Source organism: Aptenodytes patagonicus, chromosome 3, assembly GCF_965638725.1.
Source record: "Aptenodytes patagonicus chromosome 3, bAptPat1.pri.cur, whole genome shotgun sequence".
Taxonomy (NCBI): Eukaryota; Metazoa; Chordata; class Aves; order Sphenisciformes; family Spheniscidae; genus Aptenodytes; species Aptenodytes patagonicus.
In genome coordinates, this window is record NC_134951.1 from 97,930,216 (window position 1) to 97,948,369 (window position 18,154).

At 37.9% G+C, this 18,154-nt stretch overlaps 1 protein-coding gene across 1 annotated transcript in view; it reads right to left on the reverse strand.

The window, feature by feature from the left end:
- Positions 1-18,154, reverse strand: part of KIF6 (kinesin family member 6) — a 179,891-nt gene that overhangs the window by 156,605 nt on the left and 5,132 nt on the right. The window lies entirely within an intron of this gene.

The following is an 18,154-nucleotide window of genomic DNA, read 5'->3' on the forward strand; positions in this document are numbered from 1 at the left end:
AAATGGAATTTTCAAGTTATGATTCAATATATTTTGAGATTTTTGTTCCTGATTTTGTTCTAAAGGAGAGGGCTTTTAATGCAACGAACAAAAAGCAGTCCCCTAAATTATGTTGGTCTAGATTCCACTACTGATAAGTCAGTACAATTTGAAGGAGCTATTTTTACATGCAAAAATAGCATTTTTTTTTCTTATTAATATATGCCAAAATTTCTTGCACTATTTATGAATACAGAGACATATTTTTCTCAAGTGAGACCCCTTTGATGGGCTGATGTCTGAAATATAAATACAACATTTTATTTTTCCCTTAATATTAAAAGTAAAATTTCAGGTATCCGATGTTTAAAATTTCTATTGCAACTCACAGTTGACTATCATGTATTTCCCTTGTACTGCTCTGTCTCAAAAGACAAAAATACTAAAGATCTATTTCCACATTTCTAATTCCATTTCTTGTTAATTACTGTGAACTGCTCTGAACTTGAAAAATATTTTAAGTGCTCTAAGATTTTACGCTTCATGCTGACCGGCTATAAACAATGAGGTAAAAATGATGGAGGACATAATTATTTTGAATTTTCACTTGTCTGTAAAAGCAAACAAAAATTGAAGAAAAGTAACAGAAATTATTAGAATCACAAATTAAATAGCGATGAAATCAGTTACTGACTGTAATATTCAGATGGCCAATCAAACCAGAACTCATGAGAGTCTATAGTTGACAGGATATATGATAAAGAAATCAGATTAGACTGTCAAGCTTTTTTCTCTCCTTTCAGCAGCTGTCATTACAAAATATTTCCTGGATTCATCTATCTCAAAATTGTTCTACCAGAATTCCAGCATCTCCTGACAAAATATATGAAGGGACTATTTGAAAACAAATAAAGTAATCAAGAAAGAATTATTTTCTTGATAAAACTTATCAGAAGCAAGATCTACTTTGGATTTGATTTACTATGCTTAAGGACCTACTAATTTTGCTACAGAAAAAGAAAAGCTAAAATTATTCTTATGCATTTTGTTTATTGAAAAAGTGATAAATAAGTTAAGATTTAAAAAAAAATAGAAGAGGGCAAACAACCCTTGCATAAGAGGAAAAGAACCATGTATATATAGCTGCTAGTCTGGCGCCACAAGAGATGCAATGGTTCTCCAACTTAGTGAAGTTTATTTAAAGGCCTGAGTAGTTGCCAAATTGCTTATTTTAATCCATTACAGTAGGATGTCAGAGACAAAAACAGAAACATGTTGAAAGGAACTACAGTGAACATCTGCTCCCAAAGACCAAAATGCCCAAAGACAGAGTATATATAGATTTTAGATTCCAGATGTTAAAAATCAAAACAATTATTCTTATGAAACACCTCATTCATCTATCTTAGGAATTTCTAGTACCCACTGTCACAATATCTGAACGCTGAAGACAGTAATGAGTTGTCAGAAGGTAGGGGGTATCAAAAGCAGCTCAGAGATGGCAGATTCAAAACAAGCAAGGGGAAACATTTCTTCATGCAAAATGTAGTTAAGCTATGAAACTCCTTGCAATGGGATGTTTTGGATGCTAAAAGTTCACGCAGGCTTCAGTAGAGACTGGACTAATTCATGAAAAAAATGCTCTCAGTGCTACTAAACACAGAGAAATCAGAAAGTCCCTAAACTACAAATGACTAGAGGCTAACAGAATACCTGGGGGAAGTAGCTCTACATACTTACCCCGTTTGGTATTTTCCCCCGAGCATTGACTGTTAGTCCCTGTGAGAGATAACATACTGGGCTAGATGGAACTTTGGTCTGACCCAATACAGTTGCTCTTCTGTTTTTACATCTCTGCTATTTGGCTCTTCTAGATCTAGCATTTTGGGTTGTAAAGTTTTCTTACTCCTTCTCTTCTTTAAAGTTGTTAAAGGTATATATTTTCAATTACTGTGACATGGCTCCTGCAGAAAGGTGTGTTTTGCAATGTGTCTAAAAAAGTGGTAAAGGTGTGGCTGCAAACTATTAACTTGAGGTCCCTATACTTCACAAAAAGCTGTTGATTAGGATCACCACCCGTGTAAACATAGGATAAAATGTCACATACCATATGCTGTCAAAACAGCTACAAAAGTCAGTGAGTTTCTTCGTGTTATTTGATTCATACATTTCTTATATTTATTGCAGTACATCAGCACAGCTCTGAACAGTTTTCCAGAAAACATTGAAAGTTCAGAAAATGTAAACATATCAATGTCATTAATGTGTTCTCACAGTCCAATGTAATTATAGGTAATATTAATATTGCATTGCATAGATGCACTATGAAAGTGCTGGTTATGATTCCACAGTTGAGTTCCACTTTAAAATCCAAGATGAAAGTCAATCTTCTTTTTTAATATATGTGTGTATAATTATATATATATAATTGCATCCTGTCCATATTTACAGCACTTATTTCTTTCATTCAGAGTGTATTAAAACTAACAACGAAGCCAATTTAAGAAAAGCCTGCTTGAGGTTCTAAGGAAGCCTGTAAGGAAAGAGGACTACCAATAATATCACTGAAAGTGCTGGCAAAGCCTTCTAAGAGTGAAGCACAACCCAGTGAAGACAGGATGGAGAATAAATTCCTTTTCTAAGTCTAAGAAGAAAACCACCTTTATAACAGACAAGGGACTAGGAGTTCAAGCAGGACTGACAGAGCTCCTTTGGCTTAGAAGCAAGCTGAAGACTGATCTCACCACCTGAAAAGAGTAGATGGGAAGACACAGTGAAAAGGAAAAGTCTCTACCGTATCAGCTTGGTCACAAGGGATTAAATTTATGAACTAAGCAGAACTAAAGCTTATGTGTACACATACATGTTTATGAAAGAACAAATTTCAAACCTGAAGATGTGTAACCACCAATCTGGGTATAATATTCTGAATATTAGTCAATGTCAATTCTGAAGGTCAGTATGTGATAAAGTCTACATGGATTAAGTTACAAAATCCCTGCCTGATGTTACTAATTCACACTTCTCTTAAGGAACTTCTCTTGGAATCAATGGGAATACAGGATATTTTAGCAATGAGGCTTGTGGAGAAACTATTATCATAGCAAATACTTGCTAAAGATATACTTTGCTCTTTTTCCGCTTCTAAGAACTTCAAGTCAAAAATAAATACCAAACTTTATCAATCTAATTTTAGTTCATTGTCCCAAGGAGTTTTACACCGAAATGGTAACAATATATGTAGGTGGACCAATACCTAATCAATAAATCTATTAAACCAACATCTATTTACTAAATACTCAGGAAGTTTAAGATATGTACTTACTGTTTTCAACCTAAGATGCACAATCCCTTTAGGAAAATAAAAACATAGAAAGCTTCATAACCCTTTAGCCACCCATAAAATGTTATTTAAAAAACAACAAACTACACTGCAGAATTACCCTTGACAAAGTGAAGGGTCTCTCAGGTGCTAAGAGTTAGTATAGTGAGTAGAAAATGTACCCATTCTCTCTTTCATCACGAAACGTATTCGCAACAGGTACCTAAAAAAGTTGGCAACACCAATTATGAGACCTCAAGAAGAGTGTATTTTCTAAACAGCATCCACCAAAAGGATCCTTGAAGATTCTCATCTGCAAATTAAAGCTGTCCCTAACAGTAGTGGAACTGATTCTCTGCTGGGAAAGGCGGTAGAGAATCAGCAGCTCTTTTCTGCCTATTCTGCAAAATCTGTTTTGCAAGATGTCAGTTCACCGAGGCGAAGTCTGCATCTTTGCTCTTCAAATTCTCTGAACAAGAATCCCAAACCTTTGTTAGACTTAGTATTTGAAAGTACACAGGTTGACATGGTTATTGACGGTAGTCTTGTGAAGACTTTAAAATATGCATACATAAAAATCACACACTAAAAGGATATTGTCAGTCATGCCCCCTCGGTATTATCAGAGTATCCAGAACTTTGCATTTTTTTTTCTCCCAGGAAGCTGAGTTTTGGCATGGTTAAGGAGACACTTTGTTGAATAAATTGTCTCTTTACTACTTCAAACAAAACACATCAAAGACACATAATCCAAAGAGAGCCTTTGCTGAAAAGATCTTTCATGAACTTATGCAATGTTGTATAGCTCCCTGTTCAGAAGTTCATGGACTACTTCCAGACAGATTAGCTAAGATGTTGCTGGAGAAATCTGTCTCCAGTATATTTTAGCAAAGTTACTCCTGTTACGATTGTCAGAGTTCCTGGAGGGCCTTCTCTTTTTAATAATACCAAGCTCAGAACTATAAAGTCTACTACAGAGAAAAATAAGTTTTTAAAATACGATGACTAAAACTTGTCCAAATTTGTACATTTGTTTCACTGTGTTAGGAAATTCAGGGAGTTCATTTTCCTTACATGCTAAAACACGCAGACATATATTTGTAATGCTTTGTGATAGACTTAGCTGTTATAAAAAGAAGAGAAAGTGCTATTCATCACAAGCCACATAAAGCAATCTTTACATAGTAAAATACATATAAATTTTACCTACAAAAATATTTAGGGTTAGCTTTAAATAAAACAAATACAGAAAAATAGATATAAAAAAGTCAGTTTCTAACAAATAAATTGTTGTTTCAGCTTTGCTTCTACTGCTTTACAACCAGGTATGCCATGTTCCTATCTGGAAAATATGGACCAACTTAAATGTGTAAAGGAAAAACCTAAGTTGTCGTGTGCATGAGCAGTAAGTCCGACATGTTGGACTTCGTACCTGTGAACGACGAAATCCATTGAATATGGACAAGTGTCACTGGCCTGAATTTCTACATGTGAAGAAGTCTCAAAAAAATTGCCCAAGACCTCAAATTCTGTGAAGACAAGCTTTCCAGAAAAAGATTACATTTCTGGGAAAACACAGACATATAGTAGTTCTGCAAACAATCGTATTTCAGTCTCATTTAATATACTGAGTTGTCTTCGTATCTTGTTCTTAACATGTAGGAGATCTCAGTTACATGTCTGCCAGGAAAGGCCCAAAAAGGTCACACTCTGCAAATTCAAATGGATCAGAAGAACTAAACAAATTGAATCTTAATATTTTAGATTTAACTCACGATGCCAGAATATTAGGATTTCCCAGATATTGTAGCATAATTAATAATTGTGTCAGTTCTTGGTAAATATATATTTTTAAGTTCTATATCTATTTTTGTGTTTCAGTGAAAATACTTCTGGTCAAACCATATGAAGACTCACATATCACAAAGCTGTGTACAGTGAAAAAATTTTAATGCTTGCTGGATATAGTAATTTGAAATTGAAACATGTATGTCTGTGACAATATATTTACATATGTATGCTGTATGTAAAGGTGTGTTGGATGATAAATTTTAGTCTTGTTGTTTTTAATCACTGTAAGAAAAGTCAATTTAAAGCAAAATATTGGTGAGGAAACATCATGATAACCTGCTAAGTATTCTGAATTCATCAACAAGTATTTATGTAATAAGCAGCTCTGTTTAGTAAAATTAGTATCTTTAAACAACCTGAAATTATACAACAAAGGTTTCCCTTAGTGGAAGTCAGAATAAGGCAGAGGAACAAAATATTCATAAACCAACAAGAAAACTGTAACAACAGCTAATATCAATTTTAATGAAATAATAACATTAATTGCAGGCAAACACCTCCCAATCTAAGTTTTGTAAGCATTGTATATAAGTATTGTTTTATTACAGTCCTAAATCTTCTTTATCCTTTTATTCTGCAGTATAATTTCTAATCTAATGATATGCCTACTTCAAGATGATTTTAACATAGAAAAAGGTTAGATCTGTTCTTACATTTTACTCGAAGAACTGAATGCTTCTTTTCTGGTTAAGCACTGAAAAAATTTTGCTGGTTTTTAGCAACACAACAGCTTGTGTTTGACCTTACAAAGCTAATCAGCAACATTTTGAAACACAAAGAAAGTATTGAACATGTCCTCTATATTGCATACAATTGAAAGCACACCTTTTCCAAGTGAGAGACAGTTTGTGCACACAACTGACTAAGGAGATAAATTTGATCACACTGTTATATAAACCTAACCATATATTATGACAGCAACATAATTTAGCATGACGTGATGGGACAAACCAAAAATTTTCAAGTTTTACCTCCAAGCTATGACACGGACTACCAAGAAATCTCCCGCAACGACAATCTCTGAGACAGAAATTACAATACTTTCAGTATTTTTCTAACCAGAATATTGAAATAACCAGCAAAGGTTTAGAAAACACACTGGGAAATAGTTGTCCACCTGCAAAGTACCATTAAGTAAGACCATGATCCAAAGCTTATTCAAGTCAATGACCACCTTTCCAATAATCTCACTGAGTTTTAGGTGGGATCCAAAACATGGGACAACTTGATGCAGATTTTTTGCTGGGGTAAATGCTTAAACACACTACAGTATTTAAACATATCTGCATATATCAAAAGTACTTCTAATACTTTATGAACTCCCAACATACATTCTACAAATTATTTTTTCCAGTTAACTTGGAATACTCTTAATACTCCTCTTGTTTCGGAGAAGGGCCCGATATGCCGACCGGACCCGTCCCACAGGGAAGTCTGCTGCCTCCCTGGGGCCCGGGTCAGAGACATCACTAGGAAGCTCCCTGGTTTAGTACGGCCTTCTGATTACTACCCGCTGCTGGTTATACAGGCTGGCAGTGATGAGGTTGCAGAGAGAAGTCCTGGAGCGATCAAAAGGGACTTCAGGGCACTGGGGCGACTGGTTCAAGGATCGGGAGCACAGGTAGTGTTTTCCTCTATCCCTGCAGTGGCAGGGAAGGATACCGAAAGGAGCAGGAAAACACACCTGATCAACGCGTGGCTCAGGGGCTGGTGCCATCGGAAGAATTTTGGTTTTTTTGATCATGGGGAGGTTTACATGGCACCGGGCCTGCTGGTAACAGACGGAGTTCAGCTGTCTCACAGGGGGAAAAGGATCATGGCTCATGAATTGGCAGGGCTCATTGAGAGGGCTTTAAACTAGGTTCGAAGGGGGAAGGGGATAAAACCAGGCTCGCTAGAGATGAGCCTAGGGGTGGCGTGCCGATGCCGGGGGCGAAATCGATAGCCCAGCTCAAGTGCATATACACCAATGCACGCAGCATGGGCGGCAAGCAGGAGGAGCTGGAAGCCATTGTGCAGCGGGAGAGATATGACTTAGTCGCCCTCACAGAAACATGGTGGGGTGACTCTCATGACTGGAGTGCTGCAATGGATGGCTATAGACTCTTCAGAAGGGACAGGCGAGGAAGGAGAGGCGGTGGGGTGGCCCTGTATGTTAGGGAGTGTTTTGATTGTATAGAGCTCAACGATTGTGATGATGGTACGGTTGAGTGTCTATGGGTAAGGATGAGGGGGAAGGCCAACGAGGCAGATATCCTGCTGGGAGTCTGTTATAGACCACCCAACCAGGATGAAGGGGCGGATGAAGCGTTCTATAAGCGGCTGGCAGAAGTCTCTCAATCGCTAGCCCTTGTTCTTGTGGGGGACTTCAACTTCCCGGACGTCTGCTGGAAATACAACACGGCAGAGAGGAAGCAGTCTAGGAGGTTCCTGGAGTGTGTGGAAGACAACTTCCTGACGCAGCTGGTAAGTGAGCCTACCAGGGGAGGTGCCTCGCTCGACCTGCTGTTTACAAACAGAGAAGGACTAGTGGGAGATGTGGTGGTCGGAGGCCGTCTTGGGCTTAGCGACCATGAAATGGTAGAATTCTCGCTTCTTGGTGAAGTAAGGAGCGGGGGCAGCAAAACCACAACCATGGACTTCCGGAGGGCGGACTTTGGCCTGTTCAGGATGCTGGTTGAGAGAGTCCCGTGGGACATGGTCCTGAAGGGCAAAGGGGTCCAGGAAGGCTGGACGATCTTCAAGAAGGAAGTCTTAAAGGCGCAGGAGCAGGCTGTCCCTGTACGCCGTAAGAAGAATGGGCGGGGAAGACGACCGGCCTGGCTGAACGGGGAGCTCTTGCTGGGACTCAGGAAAAAAAGGAGAGTTTACCGCTTGTGGAAGAAGGGGCAGGCGACTCAAGAAGAGTACAGGGATCTCGTTAGGTCGTGCAGAGAGGAAATGAGAAAGACAAAAGCCCAGCTAGAACGCAATCTGGCCACTGTCATTAAAGACAACAAAAAAAGTTTTTACAAATATATTAATGACAAGAAGAGAGCCAAGGAAAATCTCCATCCCTTATTGGATGCGGGGGGGAACATTGTCACTGAGGATGAGGAAAAGGCTGAGGTACTCAATGCCTTCTTTGCCTCAGTCTTTAACAGGCAGACCAGTTATCCTCAGGGTACTCGGCCCCCCGAGCTGGAAGACAGGGACGGCGAGCAGGATGAACCTCCCATAATCCAAGAGGAAGCAGTCAACGACCTGCTATGCCACCTGGATGCTCACAAGTCTATGGGGCCGGATGGGATCCACCCGAGAGTGCTGAGGGAGCTGGCGGAGGTGCTCGCCAAGCCGCTCTCCATCATTTATCAGCAGTCCTGGTTAACGGGGGAGGTCCCGGACGACTGGAGGCTTGCCAATGTGACGCCCATCCACAAGAAGGGCCGGAAGGAGGATCCGGGGAACTACAGGCCTGTCAGCCTGACCTCGGTGCCGGGGAAGATTATGGAGCGGTTCATCTTGAGGGCGCTCACAAGGCATGAGCGGGACAACCAGGGGATCAGGCCTAGCCAGCACGGATTCATGAGAGGCAGGTCCTGCTTGACCAACCTGATCTCCTCCTATGACCAGGTGACCCGCCTAGTGGATGAGGGAAAGGCTGTGGATGTGGTCTACCTGGACTTCAGCAAGGCCTTTGACACTGTCTCCCACAGCATTCTCCTAGAGAAGCTGGTGGCTCACGGCTTAGACAGGTGTACTCTGCGCTGGGTCAAAAACTGGCTGGACGGCCGGGCCCAGAGAGTTGTGGTGAATGGAGTTAAATCCAGTTGGTGGCCGGTCACGAGCGGTGTTCCCCAGGGCTCAGTTTTGGGGCCGGTCTTGTTTAATATCTTTATTGATGATCTGGATGAGGGGATTGAGTGCACCCTCAGTAAGTTTGCAGGTGACACCAAGTTGGGCAGGAGCGTTGATCTGCTCGAGGGTAGGGAAGCTCTGCAGAGGGACCTGGACAGGCTGGATCGATGGGCCAAGGCCAACTGGATGAGGTTCAACAAGGACAAGTGCCGGGTCCTGCACTTCGGCCACAACAACCCCATGCAGCGCTACAGGCTTGGGGAAGAGTGGCTGGAAAGCTGCCCAGCAGAGAAGGACCTGGGGGTGCTGGTCGACAGCCGGCTGAACATGAGCCGGCAGTGTGCCCAGGCGGCCAAGAAGGCCAATGGCATCCTGGCCTGTATCAGAACTAGTGTGGCCAGCAGGACCAGGGAAGTGATCGTGCCCCTGTACTCGGCACTGGTGAGGCCGCACCTCGAATACTGTGTTCAGGTTTGGGCCCCTCACTACAAGAAGGACGTTGAGGTGCTGGAGCGTGTCCAGAGAAGGGCACCGAGGCTGGTGAGGGGTCTGGAGAACAAGCCTTATGAGGAGCGGCTGAGGGAACTGGGGTTGTTTAGCCTGGAGAAAAGGAGGCTGAGGGGAGACCTCATCGCTCTCTACAACTACCTGAAAGGAGGTTGTAGCGAGGTGGGTGTCGGTCTTTTCTCCGAAGTAACAAGTGATAGGACGAGAGGAAATGGCCTCAAGTTGCGGCAGGAGAGGTTTAGATTGGATGTAAGGAAAAATTTCTTTACTGAAAGAGTGGTTAAACATTGGAACAGGCTGCCCAGGGAAGTGGTGGAGTCCCCATCCCTGGAGGTATTTAAAAGACGTGTAGATGCGGTGCTTAGGGACATGGTTTAGTGGGCATGGTGGTGTTGGGTTGACGATTGGACTCGATGATCTTAGAGGTCTTTTCCAACCTCAATGATTCTATGATTCTATGATTCTATCTTTTATTAGACTCGCTAATATAATTGGGGGAAAAGAAGACTAGGCTCAGGGCTTCAGTGGATTATTGGTTTTTTGGTAATGTTAGAAAGACCCTGCCTCTTCCCTTACAATCTTGCTAAGCAGAAGCTGTCAGTACAACTTTGTACCAATTACCAGGCATAGGACAATTCTTTCTAGTATGGACTCATATATGAATGTAGTTAAAGGGCAGCAAGGCCATGTGTTTTTTTCCCCTCAAATTTTCTTACTCAGTTATCAGTTAACTTGCACTTTCTAACTTACTCATAATTAGTGGCGGTTTAAGAACACACACAGTGAGAAATTAACTTTTCATTTAAAAATTCATTTTAGATCACTATTTAAATAGATGGCTGTTATAGAGTTGTGTACTGGCATTTTCAGTCACCCAGCTGACTTGCCTCATGCCTGAAAGATGTTTAATTCCTAAATAAAGGGTGTGATACAGAAGCCTAACTCATGCAAACAATTCCACTTAAATTGATAGATACGTTATGTTTACAACTGCTTAACATTCCTCAAGTGAGAAATTCCTCAAGTGAGAGCTAGACAATTTATGGGTAGTTACTACAGTTTAAAATACCATTCAGTACTTTGTCCTTGAATATCTGAGACAATATAAATAGTGGTATAAAGCCCAGTGACAGTAGACAGAGGTTGAAAGCAGACTGAGGTTGTTTTATTGTGGTTGGTTTTTCTGACTACATTTTGGTTTAATTTCCAGTGAAGATCATTTGTTCTATTTAAAGTTTATGGACACAGAACTTTTCATTTGTTTCTGTGCTCATTGTTAATGAGACTTCAGGCAGGCTTCTGCCAAAGTATAACGAAGAACTCTGTTTCCTCTGCTGCTAGACTGGTTTTGCAGAATCAAACAGAACAGTTACCATCGAAATTTGCAGAAAAAATAAAACAAACTCTTCCCCCGTGAGTTCCGTGTCTAGTTTTGGACTGCCCAGTAGAAGAAGGGTGCTATAAAGAAACTGGAGTGAGCCTGACAGAACCAAGTTAGTTTGGGCTGGAGCACATCACACACAAGGAGAAGCCAAGGCATCTGTTTTCTATCAACCTGGATAAGAGAAAGCTATACATGTACCTAATTGCCACCTTCCATTACGCAATGGACATTACAGAGATGGACTCAGACTCTTCTCAGAGACTTACAGTCGTAGGACAAGAGGCAGTGGTCACAAGTTGCAAGAGGGGAAATTCTAAGTCGGTATAAGGAAAATGTTCTTCACAGTGAGAGTAGTTAAGCCTTGGAACGGGGGCCTAGATGGGTTGTGGGATCCCCATCTTCGGACATTTTCAAAGCTCTACCGGACAAGGGCCTGAGCAACCTGATCTAACCTTGAAGCTAGACCTGCTTTGCTCAGGAGGTTGGACCGGATGACCTACAGAGATCCCTTCTGACCTAATTATTCTAATTTGTTAGCACTAGGCATAATTCACATAGAATCATCAGCAGAAGAAGGAACAAGTAAACAGTCCTTATCAGACCCTGAAAACATGCTACAAACTGCTACAAACTCTACTCTATTTCAGACTAGTCTCAATGCATCAGTTTTATAACCACCAACATGAAAGTCTTCCTCAGGGAAGTCAGAGTGCTCTGATTCCTTTTGCATTACTCCAAACTTCATTATGAAAAAGACAAAGAAATAGTAACAACCTTATTCTCAAGTTTTTGACATTGGCAGGTATTACAGACAAATGTGGAAATCTTGTCTCAGCAATTGGTGAATGAAGCCTATCCAGAACACCAAAAGCCATCACAGCAACGATGAATATGAAGTCTAAGCAAAAAGATTTGCTTGCTCTGACACTTAATTCCTATTGCAAGACATACTTCTCAGTCTTCAAAAGCATTAAAAAGATCATCTAAGTAGATGCATTTAAGCCATCTGTAATTTTTATTATTGTTTTGTTTTAAAATGAAAAAGTTCAATGTGAAAGGTTTTTACTAAGTTTATAATATGAGTAAATAAAATATGTCTAAATGTTTAAATGAAAAAAAAGGCCTTATTAAGTAAGGACTAAATTCTGAGAGTGTTTATAGGTAGATAAGAGAAAATCCTGGCAAGAAGAAACAAATTTCATCTTTAAAAATTAATTACTTTGATTTTGTTAGTTTATTTCAGCTTCATACTATTATTTTAACCTGAGCTCTGACATCTTCATTTTAAATGACTGCTAACATAAAGGCATGTGGTTGGAACAAATATTCAATAACTATTAAAATACTAGACTAATGAAAAAAAGCAGAAAACACCAGTATCTTTCCTTCTTTCTATCTCAGAAAGCCTTAATTCATAGTTATTTTATTAAAAAAAAATTTTAACACAGTCCTGGCAAAACCAGCCCCCAGACACGTTATTTAAGATAAAAAGAAGGAAGAACTTCATTTGCAGGATCTGGAAAACAAGTTTTCAGGGAGGATTTGTCTTTACAGAGACTCAGTATTTAGGTATCTTCTATCACTTAGAGCTCAGATTAAAGTTTCTTTTAATTAAAATAAACAAAATATCTCAGTATGACTTTTTTTCTTTATGCCTTTGCCAGATTTATGGAACAAATCTAATTTGGTAATGCCTCATCTTTCAAAAATAACAACAGTTTCCAAATGTGCATGTAACTGTTTTTGAGAGCTTAGTGCAAGCAAGTTTCCTTAGAAATTTCAAAAGGTTTTTCCTAAAAAAAATAAGGTGTAATACAATTTCTTATTTTAACTAAAATATCTAAATATATTTAAATTCCACCATAAGCACTGCAGAAAATGTGTGACACAAAGATACTCTGAATCAAAGCTATCAAACTGTAACCTATAATAAGCAGCCTTCTTGAACAATTCTAAACTGTGCAATTTAAGTCATAATAAACATGAGCAACTAATAATCATTTGAGATGAAACATTAATGAAGCCTGTCACTTTTTATTGCCTCATAATTATACACACTTTCAGGAAGAACTGCTAGCATTACTGCTCCAATTTCTCGATTTAGGGGAAATTTTAAGCTACATTTGTTTCAAGCTGACATCCAAAAAAATAAGCGTCCTTTACTATATAGAGATTCTACAGGTCTTTTGTACCTAAATCACCCACATTAGCAATAACACAGCTGTGATGTAAGGTTGCCTGCAGGTGAGCCAAGCCACTACTTCCCACACTGTGTCACAAATATATCCAGGTCAGAATGGATAATTGTTCATACAAGCCTATCATTTAATTAGTTAACAAGGACTACCCTAGAAAAACCACGTGCTTACAGGCCTGATGCTTACACCTTAACAAAATTCCAGAAAAAAACCCAAAACATCCACTAGTAGAGCATAGTTGTTTTACTAGGCATTCTTCATTTTGATCATATTAAGCATGAAGATTTAACAGGTCTTTATAGAAAGGCCAGCTTTGATCATGGTAACAAATATTGTATCATGCTGATGATACCAAGAGATTTTAACCTGGTCGGGGAGTCACTGTGCCAGGACTATAAAAAGCAAGAAGTTGACATGTATCACAAGGGTCTTACAACATTTTAATAATTCAATCCTTTTGTATTACAGCTTAAGTGAGCTGACATTTATACTGACATCACAGTATCAAAACTGTACAAGTCCTCCTTGAACTCACTGCATTGGAAAGAATCCTTCCTATTAGGGCACGCAGCAACCGCCAACAAGATCTATAGATACAGAGGCAACATGCTGCAGTTCCACTAAACAAGCCTAAAAAGAAAGGAGGGGCAGAGGGGAAGGGAATGTGGGTAAAAAGGGTGGAGAAACAGCTTCCTATACATGACACATGTATAGAAAGATACATAGATATAAGCAAGATTTTTGGAATGCCCAGGTAAGATGAGTCCAAATAAGAATGAAAGTTTAGTGCAACTTCTAAGGAACTTAATTCAGACTGTTTCCTCACTGAAGCAGAGAGATATGGGTAAGGAACCTGTATGTGTTTCAGGTCTCCTCATTAAAAAAGCTGCTTTATTTGACCCCTCAAAAGGATGAGTTCTATACACTTCTTTTGAGGTGTAATTTCTTTAGAGTGGAAAATAGCTCTTAATAAGTTTTTCTGAGATGCAAAACAACAAATAACCAATTTAATGGTGGGTTCTGGCTATTACATAATGAATAAATAATCATGACTGACTTACTTTTCTGTTCCTTGTCACATATATTTCCTGCTGTTGTAGTTTGAAATTTTCCTGAATACAGTTTGTACTCCTTCAACTAATGTTATTAAAATTATTTTAAACATCCAACAGGTTGCACATGTATAATTATACTGTTAAATACTCAAAAAAAGACCTTGTATTTCAAATTATATGAAAGTAAAAATAAAGTGAACAAAAAAAATAATCTGGAATTTCAGTTGCGCAATAATGATCTTTTCCCCAAAAGCCAAATATTTGCATGAAGCCAAAGTTTGCATAATAATTTCATACAAGAATTGAAATTAAGGAGGTTCTGAAAGACCCATGACAAAGCTAAAAGAGCTTTATATTTCCTTATGTAAAATCAAATTATTGTAAGATTTCAGATATGTGGGTTTTATTTTTCTTTTTTCACAATTTAAGTTCTACATCAGAAGGAAAATACAAATTGCATCACATTTCAAAGCATGACAAAGTCTGCAGATGAAGTACTATCAAAGGAATAGCCCCACTAATTCCACATTCTTCTTGTTAGGAGAAATTTATACTAAGGTATTGTATATGATAAGGGCTTCCAACAAAATAAAAAAGAAAATGTTCCTTTTGCTGTAAAAAGATGTAAAGGTATGACTTTTATCTGTCCCTAACAATTAGCTTTAAAAGTTATGAAGAACCATAAAAAAAATTCAGACATAAGCATCCAAAGTTTTTAAGAATCTCTCCATTTCTTTTACTCTATGATGTTCAAAAACAGAGGTCATAATTTATTTGGAACCATTTATTTGTAATAAATAAAATAATTTATTTATTACAAAACCTTGTAAACTAAGTCAGATTTCATGTTTCAAGCAATTTCTTATCTAATGGTTCAAATTTCAGAGCAATTATTAATCCACAATCCTATCGAAGTCAGCGAAAGTAAAGCACATTCAGCATTACTCCAGCTTAGATGGTCAAAAGGAGAGCACAATTTGAGAGAAAATTAGCATCTCTTTACAAACTACTGAAATTTCATTAGTTTGAAGACACTTGTAGGTATTTTATTTTCCTTGAATACATAGTAAAACACAAATCCCCGAGTTGTTAGTGAGAGAGAAAAAACACCCCAAAAATCCAAACCAATCACAAAACAGCAGGTCCAAATACTTTTATTATTTCATCTTATTCACAGACTTAAACAGGAAGAAAAAAAAAATTAATAGCAGAAAAGCAAAGGATGGTCACTGAATTTCTATGAGCATATTCAGTAAAGCTAGAAATGCCCTATTAGGATGTTTAGTCTACATTCTGTGGCTTTGTATTACAAGGCAATCTAATGATGTAAATATGTTTTCCAAATATTTTCAATTACTGGTGAAATATTTTCTAAAACTGGAAAGAGGGACATTACAAAATATAGTCAACATTATAACGATGCTGTTCTGCAAAATATTTTGACTACATTTTCTGTAAGAAAAAGCAGCAGAAAAAAACAAAAAAGAGTAAAGGGAAGTAATTTTTATATTACAGCTGCTAATTCTTAGGATAAACACCACACGAGAAGAAACTAAAATCTGTGGCAATGGGAGTATTATCCTGGAGGCTATCAGATCTTTCGTAGAAACACAGGTGATTGCCATTAGGTTTATAAACAGCTGAGCTGTTTCTTCTTTGCATGATATATCCGAAGTGAAAATATTTTCAATGTTATTCCTTAATAAAGCAAGACAAAACATTGGCCATATTAGAACTGAAAACAAAATTAATTCCAAAGCACTTTCTACTTAACTTCTGATTGCATTCATCACTATAACACTAATATTTGAAGCATTATAAGAGTAACCTTGTCCTGTTGTTAGACTAAAGCAATGCTTAATTGTTAGCAAACTGTAAAAGAAAGCTCTTATTTATTTTCTCCATTTTTTGATAGAGTAATAGAGTTAGTGCTGCTTCTTAAAGATCAAGTTGGCTCCGCACAAAAAAAAAAAATCAAGAATATATATTTAAAATGAAAAGGCAAAGAGGAAAGCACAAACATATAATAAAAAGAAACCAAGAGATGACTCAAACATTAACAAAATAATAATAATAATAAAAAAAAAATCAGGCAAATAACATGCTTATAATGGTTTGCAGAGGCTGGCACTTTTGACTGAAGAAGCAAATTAAATGAACCAATGTCTGGTGCCTCTGAAACCACAGGCAAGATGACAATGTAACTGGACTTAAAGAGAGAAAAGTAGTGGCTCAACATCAAAGAAAGTACACTTAAAAAGAAAAAAAAAAAAAAGAAAGTTGCATCCAATTTCCATCCATCCAAGAACAAACTAGAAAGATTTTAGAATCCTGAACACTACATTGCTGGTTTTAGTTTAAACAATGCCCAAGATTTTTTTTCTGAGCATTCAAGTCTAACTGAACTTTCTCATGACTGTAAGCATGCATGGCAAAGAGCCTCAAAATGTTACTGAACTATTTCATTGATACTTTCCTGCTACTTTCTTTTCCCTGGCAATACACAGACAAAAAAATCTTCCCTTAATAAAGTGACTCCAACAACAGAAATGAGTGCATTTTCAACAGTTTTTTCTTGCGAGAGAACATTGACTTAGAAAGAAACAAACAGTGAAGAACATTTTGCTATGAAAGACTGTGGTCTTTCAGAGTAACAGGGCAATTCTTATTGTCCCACAAAGGAAAGGAAAGTTGTCTCATTAACTGTAGGGTGAAATAAATTTCAGGCACGGTTAAGGACTCCATTAGCCAAGGCACCTCATGACTATGAAGACATTTTGAAATAGGTATTTTTGCCTAAGAAAAGGTAAAAATGAAGGAAGAGGATGAGAAACAGGAACATACTTCAGGTATTGCCTACTCTACTATAAAAACACAAGCAAAATTATCTTTCAATATTATCAGTAACAATAAAAACATCAATTAAAATACAAGCTTTAATACGTTATAACATTCAGAGTGAAAATAGTCTTGATTCAGTTAAGGGTGATTTTATAAATCAATTTTAGCATTAAAGACTCAGCTATTTGGAGATAATTGGATGCCTAAACACCACTGATACTTAAAAATCTCTAAAAATCAAAACTAAACTCTACATAATGGAGCAAATAAATGTATAAAAATCTTGTATCAGCCAACACTGAAACAAAGGAAAACAATACCACTTCCTGTTTATTAGAGCACTGTATCGGTGAATTACTCAACTGGAAAACCTTTCCATATTCTAGCAAAACACTCCAAAGGGAAAAAAAAAAAAATAAAATCTGTCAGTCTGTTGCTAGTTAGCTTTGATACTCTGAGGTTTGTTGAGGATAATTCAATCCATAGCATGTAACAATGAGAGTTTTAACCCTTCTCTTTCCAAGCACAGTCAAATAAGATACAGAAGTTTTTGTCTGCAGTCACCATTAAACTCAGAAATGTTTAAAGTTAAGTAAATGAGTTAACCTGAAGCTATGTGATAAAGTCATATAAGCAAAGAAATCCCTTTTGGGTGAAAAAAGAATATAACAAAAATTTTTTAAAGCATATTTAACTTATTCTAGTGAAGTTTCAAATTCACTAGCTCTTCATTTTCACTGTCAATTACCCTCCTGCTTTATGTGGGACTTTTAAGAAGAAAATAGAGGGGAAAATCAAGAAAATGAAATTGTAAAGAGCTAGGTATATTTTTACTTCCAAGTAACAATTTGAGAAAGACTAAGTGTCCAACCGAGGATGTCTGTTTTCTTACAGTGCAAAACACATGGCCGTGCAATAGGCTGAAGAATAACTTGCAGAATCATAGCTTAAACCAACAGATGGGTCAGACAACGAATGAGAAAAGTTGGTACCTAAAGTAATACTTCCCAACTCCCTACAAGTTTGGATTCTGAGCAGTAAGTTTGATAAACAAACAAACATTATGCAGAAATTCTGCTTCCTCCAGTGTGGGATTTTCTCCCCCACTAAAACCAGTGCTAACTTCAGCAATGTGGGCATAAGCTGAGCAAAGAGGATGGCATATTGGAAAATCCACCCC